This window comes from Thermobia domestica, chromosome 15, assembly GCF_964235325.1.
Source record: "Thermobia domestica chromosome 15, izTheDome1.hap1.1, whole genome shotgun sequence".
Lineage (NCBI taxonomy): Eukaryota > Metazoa > Arthropoda > Insecta > Zygentoma > Lepismatidae > Thermobia > Thermobia domestica.
The window spans coordinates 16302902-16328217 of NC_137468.1; the positions used below are offsets into that span (position 1 = coordinate 16302902).

Genomic DNA, 25316 nt, shown 5'->3' on the forward strand with positions numbered 1-25316 from the left:
ACTAAAACATCGCCAGATATTTTGTTTTTAACTTTTCTTGCAAACAATTGTGAGATCACAGATGCACATATCGAGGTCAGCTAGGTGTTACGCTATAGCTTGTTATGGGAAAGTTTATTTTTTAGTTTACACAACCTTGGCCTCAGGTTATTCTTATTTTTGGATGCTTTGACTATTCGCACTGAAAAATATTATTTTAATTGTCCATTTTGTTCTATGTTAATAAAAAAACTTTATGCACTATTAAGTGATAATTCACTTATTATATGATACAATATTCTCTTCCGAGAGGTTTGCCTCAATATCAAGCCAGTCTGAATATCGGAGGTGGTACGTCCCCTGAATTTGACCCGATTGGTTTCCCTGTTCCGCAGGCTCGAGTGCAATGAAATTCAGAGTGCTTGTAGAGCTCAATGTGTAGTCCTATTTCCCTAAACACATCAACGGAGCGCGCCACCTCTTTTGGGCGATATAACCAAACTATGTCAAAAGCATGCGCGCCTTATGGGCATTTTCATTGTATTGTTGATCCACTTTTGGCCATGTTTCCGCTGAGCTATGGCCACCATTATTTATATGTGAAGCTCTTAGATTACGACCTCTTCCCACACCAAATTGTATGCGCGAGGCGCAAACGGGAAAGTTCGGCACTTTTGGAACAGCTCCTTTGACATGATGATTCAAGAGCGCGCGCTCGGTGTCGTTAAGGGTCGCATGTCCTCGATTAGACATACCATTGACGAATAATTACAGGAAAATGGGACCTACCATTTTCTTCTCATTGACAAGGACCTCTTTGACAATAGGCATGCCAGTTTTTATCGATTTTCTGGTATACTACACATCAAGATTTATATTAACCCATATTATTACCAATGAGATCTATGAATTTGTTTATTTCTCATCTTTGATTTGTTTTTTGTTAAACGTTGAATTGATTTTTAGTTTAGCCTCCCAGTCAGTAGTGAGACTGTATGAGACGTGGGCCTACAGCCTAACGTGGAATCCGAACTACATGAACTTCTGTCGGGAATCGAACTCGGGTCTCCCACGCCAAAGGCGCGTACGATAACCGCTTAGCCACGAGAGACCTCTTGTTAAACGTTAACAACGTGGTAACGCTAATATTGTATAATTATCTTAAGATGCGAACCATCCAGCAATAAAATTATTTATATTTTTTGGTTGTCTTTTGTATCCAAGACCACATTCTTATCACCTTTTTTTTTCTGTGTCGTAAATGTTAAGTGCGGGAAAAAATAAAGAAAAGAAAGAGAACATAGCTTCCCCTTATCTTTTTTTATACAGTACACTAGACAAACAAATTTCTTTTGGAAAGTTGATAACAAAAGAGACAATAACGTACTCATGTGTAGAGGCATTTCGTAGATGGAAAGAACAGATCGGACTCTCTCTCTCTCTCGGCCCTGACATTCGCTCACAGAGAGAGAGAGAGAGAGAGAGAGAGAGACGGGGAGAAAAGAAAGAGAGAGAGAGAGAAGTTGTAAGGCTTCCAAGCTCGTCGCTCAACATCTAAGGCTTCCAGTCTCCGTATGAATATTGTAAGTATTGTTGTTTTGCCAGTCCTATTGTTACAGCATTTCTTTTCTTTCCACTCTTCTATTATTATTATTATTACTAGCAGCGTTCACCCCGCTTCGCTGCGGTCACCCCGGAACGCAATAAACTTTGTTACTTAGATAATTTTTACTTTTTCGCTTTCAAGTGATATGATAAAAACCATTATAACGCCTGTCATTTATGTTAACCCGCCGAGTGACACGGTCATGTGGGTTGCATATAAATACGTTTATTTTTACCTATGATGAACTAACAAAGGATTTGTGGACACCTGAATGGTCAATTATCTCAAGACACTGGTAATTGAAAATTAAAGTGATATGATAAAAACCATCTAGGGTCCAAATCCTAATAACCCCCCAAAAATGAAAGAAATTGGTTCAGCCGTATTAGCGTGATGAGCGGAAAAGGATTTGTACCTTCTCTTTTATATATATAGATTATTATTATTATTATTATTATTATTATTATTATTATTATTATTATTATTATTATTATATTATTATTATTATTATTATTATTATTATTATTATTATTATTATTATTATTATTATTATTATTATTATTATTTCTGTTAGTGTTCACTAATGGTTAAGTCTATTTTGTAAGAAAACAAATAAATTTTCAATGTACTGTTTAAAGAAAATAGTCTTATTTAGATCTAGAATATTAAATTACTGATTTGTTGAATAATTTGAGTTTAGTATTCCTTTCTACATGTACGGAAATGGTCCTATAATCAAACTTTGTTGCAACCAAGATAGTGTGGTGGGGTACATGAGCGCCCGAAGGAGGAGCAGGTGGGGTCCAGGCCCCCTCAGGTTCACGAAAATGTATACGTAATATAGCAAACCACGTATGTTAAATACCAGACGTAATATAGAAACCATGGAGATGCCCCCCTAGAAACTTTTCTTCGGGTACCTATTGGGGTACAACCTATACCGTGAGGGTTCATCTTGGTTGGTTGCATTTGAGTTTCGTGTACCTTTCAGCAGCGAGGCTATTATGAGACGTGGATCTATTGCTCAACAGGGACCCGAACTACGTGAGATAAACTACAGGATTTCGGACATTCTTAGGACAAACTAAAAAAGAATCGCAGAGTCAGAGAAAAGATAGCGAATACACAATAGTGTGTAAACATAATATGTATTCTTCTTCTTGTTCACCTCAACCATAGGTTGGTGGGCAACATGGAAATTTTAAAAATTTTCTCTCGCTTGGGAGAGCTGTATTATAGTTTGATAAGGCCTCTTCTTCGTAATTGCAACTAGATATTCTATCCTTGATCTTCCTCTTCCTGGTTTTCCTTCTGTCTTTCACTCTATCAGCACAGTGATCCAATCGGAGTGTCGAATAAGATGTCCAAACATGCTGTTTCTTCTTTTTTCCTATTATCTTCATGATCTGTCGTCCTTCATCAGCTTCCTTTAGTACGTCTTCATTTCTTTTCCTTTCGGTCCATGATATGCACAGCATTCTGCGCCAACATCACATTTCAAAAGCTTCCAGCTTGGATATTTCAGCTTTTCTCAATGTCCAGGTCTCTGAACCGGACAGCGCCACGCTCCATACCAGTGTCTTAATAAATCGTTTACAAACGTCCAGCGACACATTTCTTGATGTTAGTAGTCCTCTTTTTCTACTAAATGCTTGTTTAGCCTGCGTTATTCTGGAATTTACGTCTTTTTCACTTCTTCCGTCCGAGGATATTAGACTTCCTAAATAGGGGAACGTCTTAACGTCTTCGATTTGTATATTCTAAATATTTTAAAATGAAATGAAACGAAATATTTCAGTTTGACGTCCCATGATTATGCCCTTTGGCCTAAGGGAGACAATGATTAAGGCATGTAAGTAATGATGGAAGAATTATTGGAATAAGATTGTGGAAGGAAACGAGAGTAACTCCGAGAAAACCCACGGACACGTTGTTGTCCACCTCAAACTTACTTGGTAGGGGATCGAACCAGGGACCCGATGCACCAGAGGTAATCGCTCTACCGATGAGTCACAGTGGTCCCCTCTCTAAATATTTTAAATATAATTGTATATGCTCCTCATGAATAAGAAAAACATGGTCTGCATTTTAAAATTAGGTGCTAAACTGTAAATGAACTAAAATAAAAGCTATAATTGGAAGGAAAAATACAATTTTATGGTTTCATATAACAGATTTTTCAATTTATACAATGCAGAGACGATGCCAATGGAGGAACGGGATCAACTCAAAATTAAGTTGAGACTGCGGTGGCTCAGTGGTAGAGCGTTCACGTCAGATGCATGAGGTCCCTGGTGCGATTCCAGCTCGCACCAAGTGAACTTTGTGGTGGACAAACACCGTCTGCTTGAGTTTCCTCGGAGTTCTGGCGTTTCCTTCCACTTTCTTCATTACACCATTTCATTCATTTCTCACCATTAACGTCTTCTTTAGCCTAACCGGCATAATCGTGGTACGTAAAACTCAAATATTTCAAAGTTACTCTGAAAAAGTGAAAAGCAGGTGGTATGAATGAGTAACATAAAGCTTTTGTTCCTCCGTACTCGACGGAAACATTCTGAGTAAACGACAGAGGCGACACCTTGTGGCAAAGCTTTTAAGATTTTACATTCACCGACGTTGACGACGACATTTTCAATGCTTAACCGATGAGTATAGTGCACAAGCATGTTTTACTTATATATTTGCATAACAATTAGCTGAAATGTTCTTCAGTATAGGCTTATGCAAAATGTTTGAGATGCTCTATATTTGGTATAAATTTTAAATCCCCTACTTCCTTATGATACTCCCTTTAATCAAAGTAACATGGTGAGTCTTAGCTCATGGTAGGCTAACCATTTTCCAAAAATGATTTCAAATTGGGTTAGCTGCTTTCCCTCAGAAACAACACACAACGTTACTTTCAATTGTGCCTTACAAATATGCAACCACAATCTCTTGGGTGTAAGTTTGGTTGCATGTCAATCAGGCTTAAAATTATTTTCGTCCCTGCGAGAGGGTACTAGTCGTGTTTTATTTTTATTTTATTTTATTTTATTTTATTTTATTTTATTTTATTTATTTATTTATTTATTTATTTATTTATTTATTGGATACAGATTGTGAGTCAAGTGCGCACCATGTTTGGTTGAAATTGCTTCAAATCTTCCAGAGTTATGAGGGGACGTACATACATACATACATAATAAAAACAACAATATTATTAACGCTTAAGGGGATCTTATACCTCTTTGCTTAGGTTTCTAACCGTCCATTTGATAACAGGTAAATTTTAATATGGTAATTTCTAACGAAGTATTGCAGGTAGTGACTTGAAATTTTAATAGAAACACGGAATACTCATTGAATCCAATTACGGTCTCCAATTTACGATGCTGTATAGGAGATAGGGTGGATTGCTGACCATCTGTTTGCTTGTTAGCGGCTTTTAAAAGGACGATCTTACCAGAAAAATCATGTGATTCTCACTTCTCAGTGGTTAGAATGATCTGGCCCTGGACTGCAAGAGCCCAAAACAACTTCTTTCTTTCTTTCTTTCACGGTTTGTTTGTTTCTTCCACCCCGTACAGTCACAAGAAGAAAACTTGTTCTGGTGAGCATTTTGAATTAGCAGTGTAAAAGCAAAACGTAAAGGACAGAATGATGCCACGGACGGATTAAAGGGAGGGGCGGTTGCACCCTTCGAGAATATTTAAATGCTTTGAATAATCGGAGTAAGAAAGGAGAAATTGCATAAATAATAAGAAAAGTTTGTTGAAGTGTGCAGATCAACGCATTTCAAGTGTCACAGCACTGTGCTCCCCTCTCCTCCCCTCCAAATCCCCTTCCGAAGGAGTTTTCTACGGGGATTTAGAAGTTAAATTTCTGGGTGTCGGCATCTATGGTCATGTTAACGCGTCACGTATGAGGGACGACGTCCCTCGGCGATCACACGAAAGGGAAGAAGGAAAGAATTGGGCAAGGAAGGAAGCGGCCTGGGATCTATATACCAGGTACACCCCGGCATTTGCCTGGTACGAATGAGAAAAACCCAGGAAAATCTCATTCAGGATGGCTGGCCTCAAACAGCTTTTTACACTTTATCTACCCCGTGCCCCCAACGGGAATCGAACTTGAGACCGCACCGAAGGAATTCTCGTTGAGGATAGTTTCCCTCTTCTTTTGTTTCTCTGTTTCATATTTAGCCTTTCAGTTATACTTACACGTTCACTATCCAGTTTTGACCTTGACCATCCCACTCGCACAGCATCAATAGGAAATTCCGGTGAGGCCTTAAGCGAGAAAGGTTGAGTCCTCCCTGCCCCGTTTTTATTAAAATTGCTAATTACAACAAAATTTATCGAAATCAATTAATCTCAACGGTGTTATTGATAGAGTACTAAAGGAAAGAAAGGCTTATACACATTCATTATTCAAATCATATAACAAACTCGCCGCCTGTCGCCTGCCGCTAGTGACCTAATATCTACGAATAGATGAAAAGTTAGTTTGAAGCCTTATGTACTCTTTTCTGTAAATAAATCCGAATTCATAATTGTTTCTAGTGTTGCATCGACAAAAGTGAGTGCCAAATCGTTTTAGGCTCCTTGGTCTTTGCGAGGCCCTGGGCAGTTGCCCACCATTTGAGACGCCTCTGCACCAGCACACATTCCTTCCTCGTCCACAAAACCTTCTCCCCCTCCGCATCGTCAATAATAGTGAATTTGTTCTTCGTGTATTTGTTTATTATTGTAAGATAAGTTCAATCCAGAACTTTAAAATTTGTTCGTTTTCTGGGGTGATGTGAGTAATGCGAATTGAGAAAGATGCACGTAATATACAAATGTCAGAAAAAATTGATATCAGTTTGAATAGACCTTTTACGTAATGTTTATTTTACAAATGATAAACTTATACAAATATTTCGAGCATCAAAAATTTAATGTTAAATAGTGGTGTGTGTGTATTCCTTGTAATCCTTGTATTCCTTAAGAGTGTGTATTCCTTGTAATTGTGAAACGGCTGGAAGAAATGAGACCTCTGGGAACGTAAAATTTTCATAGTACATTTTGTTAGGTTCTGAATCACACTAACAACGTGAAACACGTTAAAGAAGAGGGAACCTTATCTTTTTCCATTATCTTAATATGAACGAATCGGTGATCATAGGCCAGTTAACAGATTGAATCGGTCGCTTATGGGACACTTAACAGTTCCTGTCGCACATAAGATTATCGCAAGTAAAACGACATCGTTCTGAGCAGTATTAATAAGGATTTTTTTTTAATGATGAGGACAGTGACGCCGATTTGGAGTTCGAAAGTGAAGATTACTAGATAAGTTTATTATATACAGGGTGTCTCATAAGTCCCCTGACATATGGTAACTCTGTTATTATCAGAGTTACAACAAAACTTAAGAGAGAAAACCACCTCCAAATATGATGTTTTCAATCTAAAGTGAAGGAATACGTATTTTAAATCGCACTAGCCATTTGGGCTGTACACTCTTTATGCGTCCATTGTTAAATGAAAATACAATGTTGTCATTTACCTGGACCCACAACATAAGTGAATGAAGTTACTTTTTGAGATGGGTGCTGCCCATCGACATGTTAGCGCAAAAGACAGTAACTTCATTCATTTATGTTGTGGGTCCAGGCAAATTGTAACGTTGCATTTTCATTTAGCAATGGGCGCATAAAGAGTGTACAGCCCAAACGGCTAGTACGATTTTTTTTTAAATCTTAGATTGAAAATATCATATTTATAGACGGTTTCCCCTCTTATATTTTGTTGTAACTCTGATAATAAGAGTTATCCTCTGTTAGGGGATTTTTGAGACACCCTGTATTATTGTTATTATTAGGAATATTATAAATATTTCTACAATTATCACGTGAATAACCAATATACGATCAAGGACGCCCATCAGGGGGCAAGGTGGGGCGCTGCCCCCCTAAAAGGAAATTGTACTTGGGAATATTGAAAACCCAATAGAATTTTTATATTAGTTACAGCAAAATTTGAAACTATATTTGAAACGTCGCTTATACTTGCCCTCCCCCCTTGGAAACCACAACATGGGCGCCCTTGTATACGATAATTCTTTTTGGTAATATACGACAAATTTAAACACGAAAGTCGATAATTTTGTTCTCTGAGGTTGGCAAAGTCCTTAGATGGTCACATTCCACATTCGTCTGAGACAACACTACGCAAAATTTGCGATTTAGTTTGTGATAATTTACATAGCAGTTATAATGACTTTGCATTGTTTTTCGTTGCATTGCTGTACGCAGAATTTTGGGAACACCGGTACTGAATGGCCTTCTTGGAGTACTTTTGTTTTGTTGTGTGAATAACAATCTTAGAAAATAATAAATCTTTACAGATTCACGATCGACCTATTGCCACCGTAAATCCAGTAAAACAATACCAAATTAGTTTTATTTTACAAATCTTTTACACTGGATAGCATTCATTTTCTAATCATTACAATTAAATAATAATTCGTGGTTTATCATGCATCACATGAGAGCAGAACACCAAGAAATGTAATATTTAGAAAAGAGAGCAAAGAACAAAATTTTAAAATTAAAATTTAAAAAAAACAAATATAAATTGCAATCAGAATTACATTTCATTTGTACGGCTTTACTTAATACACGGTGTAATTAGAAGATATTCACCAACAAATTGTCGGTAAAATTGTTTGAGAAGCTAGCTTCCCAATTGTGATTCCTAAATGAATGAAGAAAATTAATATTGGCCTCTTTACTGCTTCTTTTTCCTCTGTTTAAAAAAAAAACAAATAGTGAAGTTCTCCCGACTGGTACTTCACTTAGCTTGGAAAACAACACGGAAAACTTTTCAGTTCCCAGTTCTACGTACATCTAACGAAAAAAGAAAAAAACAGGAAAAACTCAGAAATACTAGTTAATGATTGCGCTTTTGTTGTTTTTGGCAGTGGTGGAATTTGAAAGGTTTCATTGTAATTTGACGCCGCAGAAAAGTAATTATCAGTTTGACAGCCAGTTCTTCTTCCTGCAAAACTTCTAGTATATATTTTTAATAATGTCTGTTTTTTTTTTTTTTCTTTCTTAAAACGGAAGTATGATAAATTCATGGAAGTTTGATTACGAATTGTGTTTGTATAAGCAATTGCTAGGTTCGCCTTTGAAAGTAAGAGATTAGGGCAAGACCTCTCAGATTCAAACTATGGGCCCTGTTTGATTTCCTTCGATTTATCTTCGCATATAATTTCGCATTGGAGTCAGATTGATCCATACTTTAAGTTTCAGATTGCAATGTGGCCATAGAAGTAGCTAGAAATATTTGATGGGGGAATATGTCACAAAAATAATGATGAAACGGGTCATGGTCTTTGTAACACGTGACCAGGATTTAGTCAGATCCCGTGACACACTAGAGGCAGTGACCCAGACAGATCAATCACCCGGTGACGGCAAAATGTCATTCACATAGGGAAAGTGTGTGAGACTGCTAGTATAACTGCAATAAACACAATCTTCTTCTCTCTATGTGCCTTTTCACTAAATCTAGGATTTTCTTTCTAATTTGTGCGCCCTTGCATTATTAAAGCATTGCACTGAAATATAACTACAAGCTTTAACAAAATACAAAGGCTTCAGAATCACAGAAAATTTAAGCTACGTGTTTTTCTTATGAGTGATCATCAAAGTTAAGCGAACTAACCTGTAGAACTTGGCCTTTAAGATAGAGAAGATCCCACTGACAAGGGAACATCTTATATTGATTAACATTGCCCAATCAAACAAGGGTACAATCGATAGAGGAATGAAGAAGAGTGAGAAATCCAAAGTTTTACGGACCGACACCCAAAAACACAGGAGATACAGAGGAAAGAAGAATCTAGAATCATGTGAAGATAGCAATGCAAAAGATACACTGACATAGGAAGAACTTCAAAATGATTAAAGTAATCAAAATGACATTTACACAACAGTACAGTAAGCAAACATTGTACCCACAGACATGCTCAATAACATCATATGTAATGCAGTGTTGCCAACTGAGCACAAAATGAAATTTCGTTAAATAGCACGGAACACAAATTATAACATGTAGAAAATCTAATTATGAGTAGAACCATACTCGTGAAGTCATGATGTACAGTGTTGCCAACATTTGAAGATAGGCCTATATGAATTCCTACATGAATCTCGAATGTAGAAGAGTACATACATTACCAACACACTGCGGAGCGCTTTATCAACAGCAATACTGAAAATTTGACTACCAATAATGTCTGAGGTGGTACAATATAACGTGCATCAGAAACGTGAACCTGCTAATAATTGTCAATCCAAGAGCATGCATCATATCAGTTTTGTGTGTTGTGTTTGATACTATTCTGATTTTCCACTTGGACAAACCTTCTTCGACACTGTGCTTCGTCCCTTATTTTCGTGCTTCACTGATTATATTATTGTTTGTGGTCTCATATTTTGGTTTTAACTAGTTTGAATCGTGTACTGCATGTTCTCTTCTACATCTGATATTCATATAGGAATTCACATAGGCCTACCTTCAAACGTTGGCAACACAGTATATCATAACTTTACAGGTATGGTTGTAATCAAAATTAGATTTTCTGCATGTTATAATATGCGTTCCGTGCCATTTAACAAAACTTCATTTTGTGCTCAGTTGGCAACACCGCATTACATATGATGTTATTGAGCATGTCTGTGGGTACAATGTTTGCTTACTATAGTGTTGTGTAAATGTCATTTTGATTATTTTAATCATTTTGAAGTTCTTTCTGTGTGAGTGTATCTTTTGCACTGTTATCTTCACATGATTCTAAATTATTCTTTCCTCTGTATCTCCTGTGTTTTTGGGTGTTGACCCGAAAAACTTTGGATTTCTCACTTTTCTTCATTCCTCTATCGATTGCACATTGTTTGATTGGGCAACGCTACTATCAATATAAGATGTTCCCTTGTGAGACCTAACAGTATGCTGTTAAATCCTTTTCTACAGTCTACTTTCAAAAGAAAACATTGCATTACTTTTCAGTAGGGGAAGACGAATAAACATGAAATTATATTTGAAAAATTCAAGACATGCTACATTGATTAAGAAATGTCACACTAGAAATCAAACAAATGAATATTCGAGCTCGATTCGTGAACATGATTAATCCAGCAGGAAATTCTGTTTCAATGCTGCAGAGCTGATATTTTAGCTGCTTCTGGATCACAGAGTCTCAGCGAAGAATCTGACTCAAAAGACTCACTCCATCACTAGTCCAAGATATGAGTTTGAATCGTCATACTTTCTAAAAGGAAATGTTAAAAATCAAATCAAATCAATAACAATAATAATTTCCTTTATCGTCTTACTTTCTAAAAGGAAATGTTAAAATCAAATCAAATCAATAATAATTTCCTTTATCGTCATACTTTCTAAAAGGAAATGTTAAAATCAAATCAATAACAATAATAATTTCCTTTATCGTCATACTTTCTAAAAGGAAATGTTAAAATCAAATCAATAACAATAATAATTTCCTTTATCGTCATACTTTCTAAAAGGAAATGTTAAAATCAAATCAAATCAATAACAATAATAATTTCCTTTATTGTCATACTTTCTAAAAGGAAATGTTAAAATCAAATCAAATCAATAACAACTTTCTAAAAGGAAATGTTAAAATCAAATCAAATCAATAACAACTTTCTAAAAGGAAATGATAAAATCAAATCAAATCAATAACAATAATAATTTCCTTTATCGTCATACTTTCTAAAAGGAAATGTTAAAATCAAATCAAATCAATAACAATAATAATTTCCTTTATTGTCATACTTTCTAAAAGGAAATGTTAAAATCAAATCAAATCAATAACAACTTTCTAAAAGGAAATGTTAAAATCAAATCAAATCAATAACAATAATAATTTCCTTTATCGTCATACTTTCTAAAAGGAAATGTTAAAATCAAATCAAATCAATAACAATAATAATTTCCTTTATCGTCATACTTTCTAAAAGGAAATGTTAAAATTAAATCAAATCAATAACAACAATAATTTCCTTTATCGTCATACTTTCTAAAAGGAAATGTTAAAATCAAATCAAATCAATAACAATAATAATTTCCTTTATATTATATTTTGTAGAATACATGCTCGAATTCTGTCGAGGAATTTGAAGCTTAATATATATAAAACGATAATCATGCCTGTGTCCTGTATGGTTGCTAAACATTGTCGCTTATTCTGAGGGCAAAACGTGGACTGAAAGAATTTGAGAACAAAATCCTGAGACGAATATTCGGACCCAACAGGAACGGGAATGGGGAACGGCGCAAACTTCATAATGAGGAACTGTATAATTTATATCGTTTACCAAACATTATTAGGGTCATCAAGTCTAGGAGGCTCAGGTGGCCAGGTGAGGTCATGTATCCAGAATAGAAGTTTTAATTGTAAGTCCAATCGGCAATCGGAAAACGATCATTATGACGATCTAGGCCCAGATCGGAGGACAATATTATGATGGATCTAGCAGAAATACAAAGTAGAAAATGGATCCAGTTGACTAAGGATAGATTCAGTGGGGAAGTTTCGTTAATACAGCGTTGAACCTCCGGGTTCCATAGGCCATAGAGTTAGTTAGCTAATTAGAATACATGTTTGCTTCTTTTCTTTTACTGTTCCTCTTTATATAATATGTTCCTCTCCCTTCATATTTAGATCCAAATATCAGATGCCGGTATTTTGTCTCCCCCATTATTCGTTAATTTCAAGAGGATGCATAAGTTCGATTATAGTTTTCCTACTTTGCAACAAATTTAGATTTTTAACTCCCTTCCGGCCAGTTAAAAGTTCTTGTGACGCGGTGTACGAGAGAATACCTCTCTCTCTCTCTCTCTCTCTGAAAAAAAAAAAACCTTAAATGTATGAATCACGATCGATGATCTCACCAGAATCTCCCGTATACATAATACAATTATGAGCTGGTGCCTCAAGCAATCGTTTATACCTTTCCTTCAAGCTTCGGTTAGGTTCTCACCAGGTGCGGATCCAGGGGGCAATCGCCCTTCCCCCCAGAAGAGGATTTTTTCTTTTTTTATATATAAATAAAACCCATCCCAGAGTTTGGAGCTCTTAAAAGTAGCTGTAAGTAGCAGTACTACAACCCATCGCTAGGGATGCGCACGAGACGAGTCGAGACAGGATTTTCCTGACAAAATTCGAGTCGAGACACGGCTCTTCCAATAGAAATATATATATATTTCGAGTCGAGACATCACTTTTACAGCATATTTTCGAGTCGAGACAGCCATAAATCTTGTCTCGTGCGCATCCCTACCCATCGCTCCCCAGAAGTCCGTCCTGGATCCGCCCCTGGTTCTCACGATTAGATTAACACTCAAATCGCTACAAATGACAATAGAATGTCTTTAATATGGAGGAAATAATAATAAACTATGGTAGATTCAGTAAAAGGAATCACGCGAAACTGAAGGTTAATGAGCCTTTTGCAGTAAAAAAACTACATATCCTTTTTCATAGGCAACCAACAATGCTTTGCTGCTGTCATTCAGGATGCGTGCCATTTCCCACTTTCCTCTAATAGAAAAAAAATATATGTAGTCATCTGAAGATATGTTCAGATAGAAAATAGTGCAACATTCCCCCAGTATTTCTTTAATTAAGAAGTCTCTCCGAACTTTTTTTTTTCCATCTCAGTTCTCAAGACACTAGAGATAACAAAAAGAGGGAAAACCCGTTGGATGAATGTCTGTTTTAGAAAACACTCTGACTCATTTGACACTTCCTACAATTCATTTACGAGTCTATAATGTTGTCACCAAGATTAATTGTATCAGTTGTTCATGGATGGTAGACAGTTCTATTAGTCAAATGATGTGCTCAATACTTCGTGACTAAACAATGGTCAATCACTGACAAGCCGAGACTGTCGATAGATCGTGAAATCGATTTTTTCTTTTTCTTTCTTTTTTTCTTCCTTTTGAATGACTCGGACCACGTTCCTGTAGCAATTAAAGTTGGTAACTGTTCTAACTGAAAAGTTTGAATCCACTTGCAACGCAACGACAACAACAACAATAATAATAATAATAATAATAATAATAATAATAATAATAATAATAATAATAATAATAATAATAATAATAATAATAATAATAATAATAATAATAATAATAATAATAATAATAATAAGAAGAAGAAGAAGAAGAAGAAGAAGAAAGAAAAAGAAGAAGAAACTTTGGTAGAGAGTAAAACCGATCACACACACACTAGAAGTTTCAGTTTCGTCCGGTAGATGTCAAACTTGGGTTGTATTATTAGTGATGATATGAAGTGTGATCATGAAGTAAAAGCATGGATAGAAATAGCGAAAGAAGCTTTCAGGGGAAAGAAAATAGATATGTAGACCTACTATTTTGTGGGGCCTTGAATAAAGAATTGAGAAAAAAACACATTAATGTTTCGAGTGGAATATTGTAATGTATGGGGCAAAAACATGGACATAACAATGATGAAAAACAAGTGGAAGCTTTCCAAATGTGGGTGTGGAGAAGAATGGAGAGAATTAGCAGCGTTGAGTGGAAAACGAATGAGAGGGCGTCAGGAACGATGGGAGAGAAAAGAACAATTTTAGATATTATTAAGAAGAGGAAGAGGAACTGGTTGGGACATTGGCTAAGAAGGAACTGTATCATGAGGGACGTGCTAGGGGGTATGGTGGAAGGAAAGAGAGGGAGGGAGCAAAGAAGACTACAACGATATTAAAAGAGAAAAAATCGTACGTGAAGACGAAGAGGTTAGCCGAAGACCGTGGAGCATGGAAGCTTCTCAGTTGCAGCAAGTGGCCTACCAATAATGGCAGAATACCTATGATGAAGATGATGATGATGATGATGTCAACCGTTGGAGAAAGTTCACTGACATCTAACGGTGATGTATATAATACATCTAGTACCTTCGTTTCAATAGTTGAAAATGGGATATGAATATCCACCGTTAAAATCACCGTTACCCTTGAAAATGTTAACGTACTACTTTGGGCGAAATGATCCCTTTAGCTACCTAGAGCGAGAAAACTGATTTAAAAAAATACTTACGGATGTAAGTCGCCGTTATCCGTTAAGATGTCAACGAATTGGCTCGATTAACAAACTCAGTCAAAATAATCACTCTAACTATCGATTACATTAAACAGAAATGAAATATTCACTTTCACTTAAAAGGTGAACTCATAGACTAACGAATGAACGTAAGTTGCCGTTGCCCGTTGAGATGTTAACGGATTAACTCTGTTAATGAACTCAGTCAAGGTAATGACTAGCTATCGATTGCAATAAACAGAAACGAAAGATTCACTTTCACTTAAAAGGTAAACTCACAGACTAACGGATGCACGTAAGTCGCCGTTGCCCGTTGAGATGTTAACGGATTAACTCCGTTAATGAACTCAGTCATGGCAATGACTAGCTATCGATTGCAATCAACAGAAATGAAAGATTCACTTTCACTTAAAAGGTAAACTCACAGACTAACGGATGCACGTAAGTCGCCATTGCCCGTTGAGATGTTAACGGATTAACTCCGTTAATGAACTCAGTCAAGGTAATGACTAGCTATCGATTGCAATAAACAGAAATAAAAGATTTACTTTCACTTAAAAGGTGAACTCATACACAAACGAATTGACGTAAGTCACCGTTATCCGTTGATATGTTAACGGATTAACTCCGTTAATGAACTCAGTCATGGCAATGACTAGCTATCGATTGCAATAAACAGAAATGAAAGATTCACTTTCACTTAAAAGGTGAACTCATAGACTAACGGATGAACGTAAGTTGCCGTTGCCCGTTGAGATGTTAACGGATTAACTCTGTTAATGAACTCAGTCAAGGTAATGACTAGCTATCGATTGCAATAAACAGAAACGAAAGATTCACTTTCACTTAAAAGGTAAACTCACAGACTAACGGATGCACGTAAGTCGCCGTTGCCCGTTGAGATGTTAACGGATTAACTCCGTTAATGAACTCAGTCATGGCAATGACTAGCTATCGATTGCAATAAACAGAAATGAAAGATTCACTTTCACTTAAAAGGTAAACTCACAGACTAACGGATGCACGTAAGTCGCCATTGCCCGTTGAGATGTTAATGGATTAACTCCGTTAATGAACTCAGTCAAGGTAATGACTAGCTATCGGTTGCAATAAACAGAAATGAAAGATTCACTTTCACTTAAAAGGTGAACTCATACACTAACGAATTGACGTAAGTCACCGTTACCCGTTGAGATGTTAACGGATTAACTCCGTTAATGAACTCAGTCAAGGTAATGACTAGCTATCGGTTGCAATAAACAGAAATGAAAGATTCACTTTCACTTAAAAGGTGAACTCATACACTAACGAATTGACGTAAGTCATCGTTATCCGTTGATATGTTAACGGATTAACTCCGTTAATGAACTCAGTCATGGCAATGACTAGCTATCGATTGCAATAAACAGAAATGAAAGATTCATTTTCATTTAAAAGGTAAACTCACAGACTAACGGATGGACGTAAGTCGCCGTTACCCGTTGAGAAGTTCGTTTTTCATAATTATTTCAAAAATTACGCATCAAAATTTACTCTGAAGCATTTAATTTTCTCCGCCTCTATATGATCTGTCAATTGCTTGATAGATGCCCCATTTTTGGGGGGACAAGGGCGCCCATGTTGTGGTTTCCAAGGGGGGGGGGCAAGTATAAGCGACGTTTCAAATATAGTTTCAAATTTTGCTGTAAGTAATGTAAAAATTCTATTGGGTTTTCGATGTTCTGAAGTACAATTTCCTTTAGGTGGGGACGAGCGCCCCCCTTGCCCCCCTTGATGGGCGTCCTTGGGGGGGATATTATAGTTAAACGAGTTATTATGGTGACCGCGACGACTATTAAATCCCAGGCTCTACATTAACCATAAAACTGGTTTGCGTCACGCGTAATGCATCGGAAGAATTCGATACGATTCGTGGAGCTGCCTTTCGAACGTGCACTTAAGAAAACGTGAAACAGCCGAAGTGAACCAACAATGTTGCTAAACTTACAAGGAACGGACATGAACGTGTCATCCGGATATCCGAATCAAACCTAATCCATTCGATAAAAATAACAAAGATATGTTCCTGCACAAAACAAATTAGATCCCATGGACAACGGAGTAAGACCCTGGGGCCCATTAACCCTGTTAGTACAAAGAAAATCGTAGACTCGCAATGAAATAGCTATTGCATCAACGCTGTTCATTGAAAAGTTATAGTTTATAATTCATTCTCTTCAGAATTAAACAAGCTTTCCAGAGGTGCTATATATTGGGGCTCATAATGTATCTAAACAGGGAAAATTGGGAGAATGTCGGTAAAATTCCCTCCAGAAATCCCTCACATCAACTTTGGACCCCTCTGGAGTGGCCCCGGGTAAAAACACACAACCTAAATATATCTCGAAAAATACTATAGGGAATATAAAATACGAATGGACACGAGTCGAGCTAAAACTCGACTCGACTCGAGACTCGACTCGAATTCGACTCAAATTACGAGTCGAGTCAAAGGTAATTTTCTCGAGTCGAGTTCCGAGTCGAGTCACTATTTTGAGGTCGAGTTTGATAAATGGCTCGCTCGTTCAGCTTGTTTTAACTCGTTTTGAAATCATGGCCTGATTAGACTGGAAAGCGAAAGCTATGAGAAATGTAAGCAGTAATGTTGAATACTTTTGCTCACGACAGGAGTGTTGCTCACGACAGGAGTGCACCTCGTCTCGTACTTTCAGTGCATCTTGTGCGGTATTTTAGTGTATCTCGTCTCGTCTCGATAACGAGACGACAATAGATTTTTTATAACGAGACAGCTTCAAATGCCGTGAGCACCAATGTAATTATATACTGTAATTCTTAACATGAACGCTGAGACTTGCAAGGTCGAATTTTTGAGACCAAGCAGAAGCCCAACCCGGTTAGAGATGTCAACCGGCTCGGCTCGGTTTAACTGAGCGAACTGCTCGAGTCAGCTCGGTTGAGATGAGTCATCGGATCGGTTGGAACAAGCTATCGACTCGGTTCAATTGAATAGATGTCTCGACCAAGCTCTGTTGGGATGAGCCACCGACTCGGCTCGTGTGAGCCATCAGCTCGAGCCAGCTCCATTGAAACGAGTCCATCGACTCCGTTCGACTCAACTCAACTGAGCCGATGGCTCGAACTTGCTCGTTTGGGGTGAGCAATCAACTCGGTTCGGTTTGGTTCGGGTGAGCCATCGCTTCGAGCCAGCTCGGTTGATAAGCTGTGAACTTGGCTCACTTCTCGGTTCGGTTCGATAACGAATGACCTATAAGCGGAGCCGCTCGAGCCGTTAACATTTCTAAACCCGAGCCGAGCAGTTTTGAACATGTGTCGCCGACACCCTAAACTTTTAAAATTTTTGGCTCGAGTCCGATTACTTGCTCCTCCGAAATTCAAACCTAGAACCTCGTGACCGATGTCCTTGAATTCTGAAGACTTTTCGACGACCGAGATCGACAGTCAACTAGCTTTTAGTATAGATACAAATCGCCTACCGTTCATGACTCTACTCGGTGTAATAATAATAATAATAATAATAATAATAATAATAATAATAATAATAATAATAATAATAATAATAATAATAATAATAATAATAATAATAATAAATTGTAGTAGTATCATTGATAATTATATTGTCTATGTAGGATACTTGTAGAGAGTACTTGGAACAACACACAGAGTTTAGCTCGAATTGGCTCCTTTTGACTCGACTCGACAGAATTCGAGTCGAGTTGGAGGAAATTTTTCGAGTCGAGCTCAGAGATGTCTATTTCAAGTCGAGTCGAGTTTCAAAGAAAACTCGCTCGAACTCGCTGGAACTCGCTCGTACCCATCCCTAATTTAAAAGAAAAAATGTGTACCAAGTTTTGTATTGATAAACGGAATAGATATGAGGGAAAAGCTTGTATACAGATACACGCTTCGCTTTCTCCTCATATCTATTTTCATAGCACCTAATTTTTTGTGCATGAACATATCTTTGTTATGTTTAACGAATGGGATAGGTTTGATTCGGATGTTCGGATGACACGTTCATGTCCGTTCCTTGTTAGAAGACATGACGAACGAGAGATATAAGAACTACACTTAAAGAACAATAACACGAACACTAAAAATTATTCGAATTAAACAGTAACAATAACAATAGCAAAAATATAAAACAACGACAACAATAAAAATAAACAAAACGAAATTTTGCGGCAACATGACAACGCTGTATGCTCAGGAGATGTTCTCCGTATAGCGAAAGAGGTGACAATGGCAAAATTTCATGGGTAGGGTTGACGAATGGGACACACCTTCGCGTAGTTCTGCTGGGTACTGAAATTGGTAAATGTATGTCTGGCTTCACGACTGCTTGCGATCACTATAATAATAATTTTTTGGCCATAACTCATTAACCTCACTATATATATATATATATATATATATATATATATATACTGCCATTTTGGTAGCGTCGCAATGAAAAAACACAATGACACAATGACGAAATACTTTACTGTCACCTTTATTTTCATAGATGACTTGATTACCGTGCAGCATCAACTTTCAGGTTTACAAAAATAACTTTTTTTTTCGATTTTCTCAAAGAACTACGCATTAATATTTCATATCACCCATATTAAGTTAAGCTCAATCACATCTATCGATCGATACAAACATGTTTAATTTTTGGACATTTCTTTCCTTCTTCCTTAAACACTAACAACGTTGTGAATTAAGATTTTTAGTATTTAGTTTAGTGTTTTTGCATATTGCTGTTTAGGAACGGGTCTCTGAATCTTCAATCTAAAGGATTAGTATTAGGAATTACATTTCTGAACTTCCCATACCTATGACCATATCACCCCGTCACATATGAGGTATGACGTCCCTCAGGGGAAAGGGAAGGAAGGAAGCTGCCTGGGATCTATACGTTAGGTATCATCTTGGATTTTACTTTTACCTGATGTGAATGAGGAAACCCCAAAAAAGCCTTACTCATGATGTCTAGCCTGAAAAAGTTTTTAACACTTTTTCGACAATGTCCTCACTGGGAATCAAATCCGGGGCCTCTTGCACCAAAGACGAGAGCGTTAGCATATACAAGGTGTGTGACCAAAAGGAAACCGAACATTTGAAATAGCGCGCCAACCGGCAGAGGGTGCGCACTGCGACTACTGAGCGCTCCTAGCGGCAAGTTTAGACAACAAACTGTCATTTACGTCGTATCGCTATGGCTGTTAGTCGCCGAGCTACAGCCGCTGAAATGAACATGTGCACAAGCTGTTCGTCTTATTAATAATACACTGACAACGAAAGAGTTTGAATAATAACGGATGTATGTGTGTGTTTTGCTACAAACTTGGCAAAACATTTACAGAGACATCTCAATTGCTTTTCAATTCATTCAGGGTCTCCTCGTCTAAGAAAGCATGCATGAGTGGGTCAAAGGTCAAGATGATATTGGTTTGTTTTTTGATTGGAAAGCATTGTCGATCATGAATTCGTATCGCGTGGTCAGATGGTAAACAAACAGTTTTACCAGGACACTTTAGAGCGCTTGAGGGATGTTGTGCGCAGTAAGAGGCCTGAATTGTGCAAAACACCAGACTTTCATTGTCCCCCCATCCACCTGATTCTCTGGGCCTAGCCCCAGCAGACTTCTTCATGTTTCCCAAACTTAAAATCACTTTGAAAGTAAACCTTAGAGGAGATTTATTACAATATGATAAGAGACCTGCTCACCATTTCAGAAAGTACGTTTCAGGAGGCTTTCTAAAAAAAAAAGAAAAAAGAAAAAAAAGAAAAAAGAAAGAAAAGAAAGAAACGTTGGGAACGGTGTATTGCCAGTAGAGGGGGCTATTTTGTTGGAACAATGCTTTACAATGTTATACAGTGAGCAATCAAGATGTTATAGCAAAAGTTCGGTTTATTTTTGAACACACCAAGTATGTTTGAAATTCACTCTCCCTGAGAAAAAGTATTCAATTCGCGCACTGGACAAGGTGATGCAGTAATTGTAAAGCGCAAACCTTTGCATCGACGAGCTTCAAGTTAGATTCCAGGCTTAGTATTTTATTGATGGACAGCATCATAGACCCTCTTGTTTTTTTTTTTTTTTTTTTTTTTCAGTGGCGGTTTCAGCGGGTAGCTCGGGCCTACCTTAAAATTTTCAAAAATATATAAACGCTAAAAGATACAATAAAGAGTAAGTATATTTTCCACTATTTATATTAGTAGTACATAGTTATTTAACAAATAGCAACCAGTACTGTAAAAGTAATTTCCTACTGTCATTAATCAATGAAACGTGTATATGTATCCGCAAGCGAGGAAAAGGGCCTACCCGAAATTAAAATCCTAAAGCCGTCCCTGTTTCTTCCTATCCTAGGTTCTCTCGGGACCCTTCCCACTGAGAGTAGACGCTTTATTACTGAGTTTTTCTCTGAACAACTGATTGTCCTCTTTTAAAATGTTTTTTTTTTTTCGAACACTAGAGACAACGAAAAATGACAAATAGTTATTATTATGCACTGTACGCATAATAGTCTACATTGAGATAGACAGAGAGATAATGTTCCATTTGACTTCTCACTGGTGCATCGTATACATGGAGAAAAAGTCTTGTGTCTTTTCCTTGGGCTTCACAGCATTTTAGTTGCTATGGAAACACAGACGCAGAAAACACAAGCCACACAGAGTGAGAGAGTGGGAAAGAAAGAACAGATCGCAGTGGGAGCAGAGAAACCCTAGAGGTGTGCTCCTTGCGAAACAAAGCTTGCCCTGACAAAAATTTTATTTTACAATTTCGATCTCAGATAAAAGGAACCCCTGAAACTATAGCAGGGCTTCCCAAGAAAGGAAACAGCGTTGGCGTTTGCATATAATGAACAACCAGACATATATAGCAATTGAAAATTCATAACACATTTTACAAACACACACATATACACACGGTCACAAATATAAACTTCAATATTTCTTAAATTCTTTCGTAAGACACTCTTTCTTGTCTTTCCACTTTATCTTCAATGTTACTTTTTTCTGTTCTGGTAAAGCGAGGAGAAATGAATGATTGCTGATATATTATCTGCCAAAATACTGCTGGCCGGCTTCGTTCTATCAACACCTAGAGACTATCGAATAGCACGCTATCCTCCTCGCATTTCGTATGCACCTGCCTTACCCTACGTCTCTACTATACCATCGTATATTTTTCCCTACTATGCTTCAACACCTATAGTCTTTACGCACGACATACATTACCAAATGAGTTCCAACAATCCATTATTTTTCGATACTATACATCTTGATACTACTCACGACGTTTCCTCGAAATATATACAAGGTATGTTCAAAAAGAAACTGAACTTCTAAAATAGCGCGCCAACCAAAAGAGGACGCGTGCTGTGGATAGTGAGCGCACCTAACGGCAGGTTTAGACAGCAAAATGCCATTTCCTTCGTTTCGCTATGATCGTTAGTCGCCGAGCTCGTCGCTGAAGTGAGTACGCGTACAAGCTGTTTCCAGATTAACGATACAGTGACAATAAAAGAACAAAGCTACAGTGACAATAAAAGAACAAAGCTACAGTGACAATAAAAGAACAAAGCTACAGTGACAATAAAAGAACAAAGCTACAGTGACAATAAAAGAACAAAGCTACAGTGACAATAAAAGAACAAAGCTACAGTAACAATAAAAGAATAGGGCTACAGTGACAATGAAAGAACAAAGCTACAGTGACAATAAAAGAACAAAGCTACAGTGACAATAAAAGAACAATGCTACAGTGTCAATAAAAGCTTGAAGAACAACGTGTGTATGTGTGTGTGTGTGTGTGTGTGTAAAAGTTTGCTATAAACTTGGTAAAACATTTACAGAGACATTTTAAATTGCTTTACAATTCATGCAGGGTGAGTGCACGTATGACCCTGTCAAAGATCATAGTGATGTTGGTTGGTTTTATGATTGAGAAGGCATTGTCTATCATGAATTTGTATCACGTGGTCAGATGATAAACAAACAGTTGAACCAGGACATTCTAGCGCGGTTGAGGAATGTGAGAAAAGCAGACTTGGATGGTGCACCGTGCCAATGCGCATATTCACGCTTCGCTCCTTCTTCGCAGTTATCTTGCAAAACATCAGACTCGCGTTGTGCCCTATCCACCCTATTCTCCGGGCGTAGCCCCAGGAGACGTTTTCTTGTTCCCCAACCTTAAAATCCCTTTGAAAGGACGTCGTTTCCAAATCATAGAGGAGATTCAGGACAATGCGACAAGAGACCTACGTACCATCCCAAGTGTTACAGCAAAAGTTCGGTTTCTTTGGTGAGAACACACCTCGTTTATCCTCCTCTCCAGCATCATATTACACTATATTCTCATACTCTTCCCATCAATGACCCCCACAAATTTCAGTATGGCATATATGTTACCTTTTATTATTTTTATTGTGTTTATCCATCCTTGCACTTGTGATTCCAGTGTTTATTAATATGGGTCTCTACTTGTTACTCATTAGTCTCGTGTTTCTCCGAGACAGAAAATAACTCTCACTTCTTGATTTAACAGCTCCTCAGCGTGGTCTCGTCTACTGTACGTCATGCATTTTAGATCCTATGAAAAATAAACCTGTTCATACACATCGTCTACCTCCTAATTACATCTCGTTTTTGTTATGATTAAGTTTACTTTCTCGCCTATACAATCTTCCTCATCTTTGTTCTTTCCCTTATGTATCCAAATTATTTTCTTTCAGCAATCGATTATCCCAGACCACTGTGTATGGAAATTAATACACAACCAAATTGATACTTAATAAAGATTAATAAATAAATAAATTACCCCTCCATAATCCCCATACTACTCATAGCCCATAGATGACTTTCCCTTATATCGCAACTTTTTCACCTTCCATCAGTGGGTTTTCTCGAAGTACTCCCTTTTTCTCCCACTTTCTCATTCCACCAATTCTTCTATCACTCACTTGCCTTAACCATCTTCTCCCTTAGAATAAAGGGTTTAATCGTGGGATGTTAAAACTGAAAGATTTCTTTTTCGTTTCATTTTTCACTCTTCCCTCTTCCCCAAGAAAGAGAGCACTCCTTTGAGGATTGACAGCTAAAGAAAAAAGCGTTGATCATTTACTACTAAAAGTAATGATCAACCATGCACGTTCATCATCGTTTCCACCATTAATCCCTTAATCCATAGTGCTGCAAAGGACATTTCTACCTATCGCGGTAACATATGTCAACCAATCTTACCACTAGTCTACCTTACACTGGTAAGAAAATCCAGGTACTATTCTCGCGAATACGAGAAGACACGTAACTCAGAATGTTTGACCCAAGCATGTCGTTGGCAAAGTATAGTTCACCACTATATCGTAGCCATGGGCGCCCGAAGACAATTTTCTAGGGGAGCATCTCCATGGTTGTTTGTTACGTCTGATATTTAATATACGTGGTTTCCTATATTGCGTATACATTTTCATGAGCCAGGAGGTGGCTTGTCCCCTTTGGGCACCCATGATCGTAGCCCAGAAAAGGCTTACCTGGAGTAAAACTTAGAGCAAGCTGAATAGCGAAACACACCCTACCAGGTACTGGAAATTATTTCACTTCTTAACCGAACAGAAAGTAAGTACTACTAATCCTCTAGTACAAGACTACCAGCCTTTGCATACAGATCAAGAAAAGACTGATCACTTTACATCTTATCGGGAAAAGGTTAATAAACTGACACTAACTACACACCGCTTCAGTCTGAACTGGCAATCAGCCCTCAATATTTCGTGAGTTAGACGACGCCCGTTCTTTGGCCCAAGCAGTTATCTCCGATGAAAGACGCGGTATTCACAAACGTAAACGTACTGTATTACTGCTCCTAGATTCGATCGTAGATCTTACAAAATTCTTGAAGAGTAATTACTCCAGGTTTTCTCTTGGTTATCAACAATTTATTCATTTATTTTATGAACTGCTTTTTGTCCGCGCGATTGGAAGATACTGGTCAGTGCATTTTTAAAACTGAATAATTACATACTAATGTTTAGAAATCGTTCAACTCACTTGAGGCAATATTTGTGTATTATTGTATTGTATTTTGCGTTTAATTAATTTGGAATCCACTTCATGATCTTGTGTAAAATATCACCAAACTAGAATTTCTGTTTTTATGGAGAATGTAAGCATAGCAACTATAAAAGGTGAGTAAGATACGTATGTATTTATAAGAAAGTTAATTTTACGAGGTTTCTGTGGTTCCGCCAATCTATTTAGTTTTTTTTTTTTTTTTTTCAAAATACTCATATCTCATAAATAAAAGAGCTATTATAAAATCTCTTACCACTATTCTTTAATACTTATAAAATTTCATTTATTGTAAAAGCACTGGCAAAATATTTCTTATCACCCACTAAAATTATGGTTTCGACTCCATTATGATTTCATTAGTTTTGACGCCCAACTGCCCAGTAATTATAAACATTGACTACATTATGAAATAGTGATTTGTAACGACTAAAATATCGGAAATTAAAGATTATTCTTTCGCTTTTGGAAAATGTTGAAAAACGTGAAAAATTAGTACTGCACCGATACACCAC

General features: G+C 37.2%; 1 protein-coding gene across 1 annotated transcript in view; it reads left to right on the plus strand.

The window, feature by feature from the left end:
* The first annotated feature begins 1540 nt into the window (after positions 1-1540).
* Tango9 (transport and golgi organization 9) overlaps positions 1541-25316 on the plus strand; it is a 78529-nt gene continuing 54753 nt past the window's right edge. The window contains exon 1 of the mRNA XM_081741353.1: positions 1541-1562. The gene's annotated coding sequence lies outside the window, so the exon portion shown is untranslated. The remainder of the gene's footprint in view (positions 1563-25316) is intronic.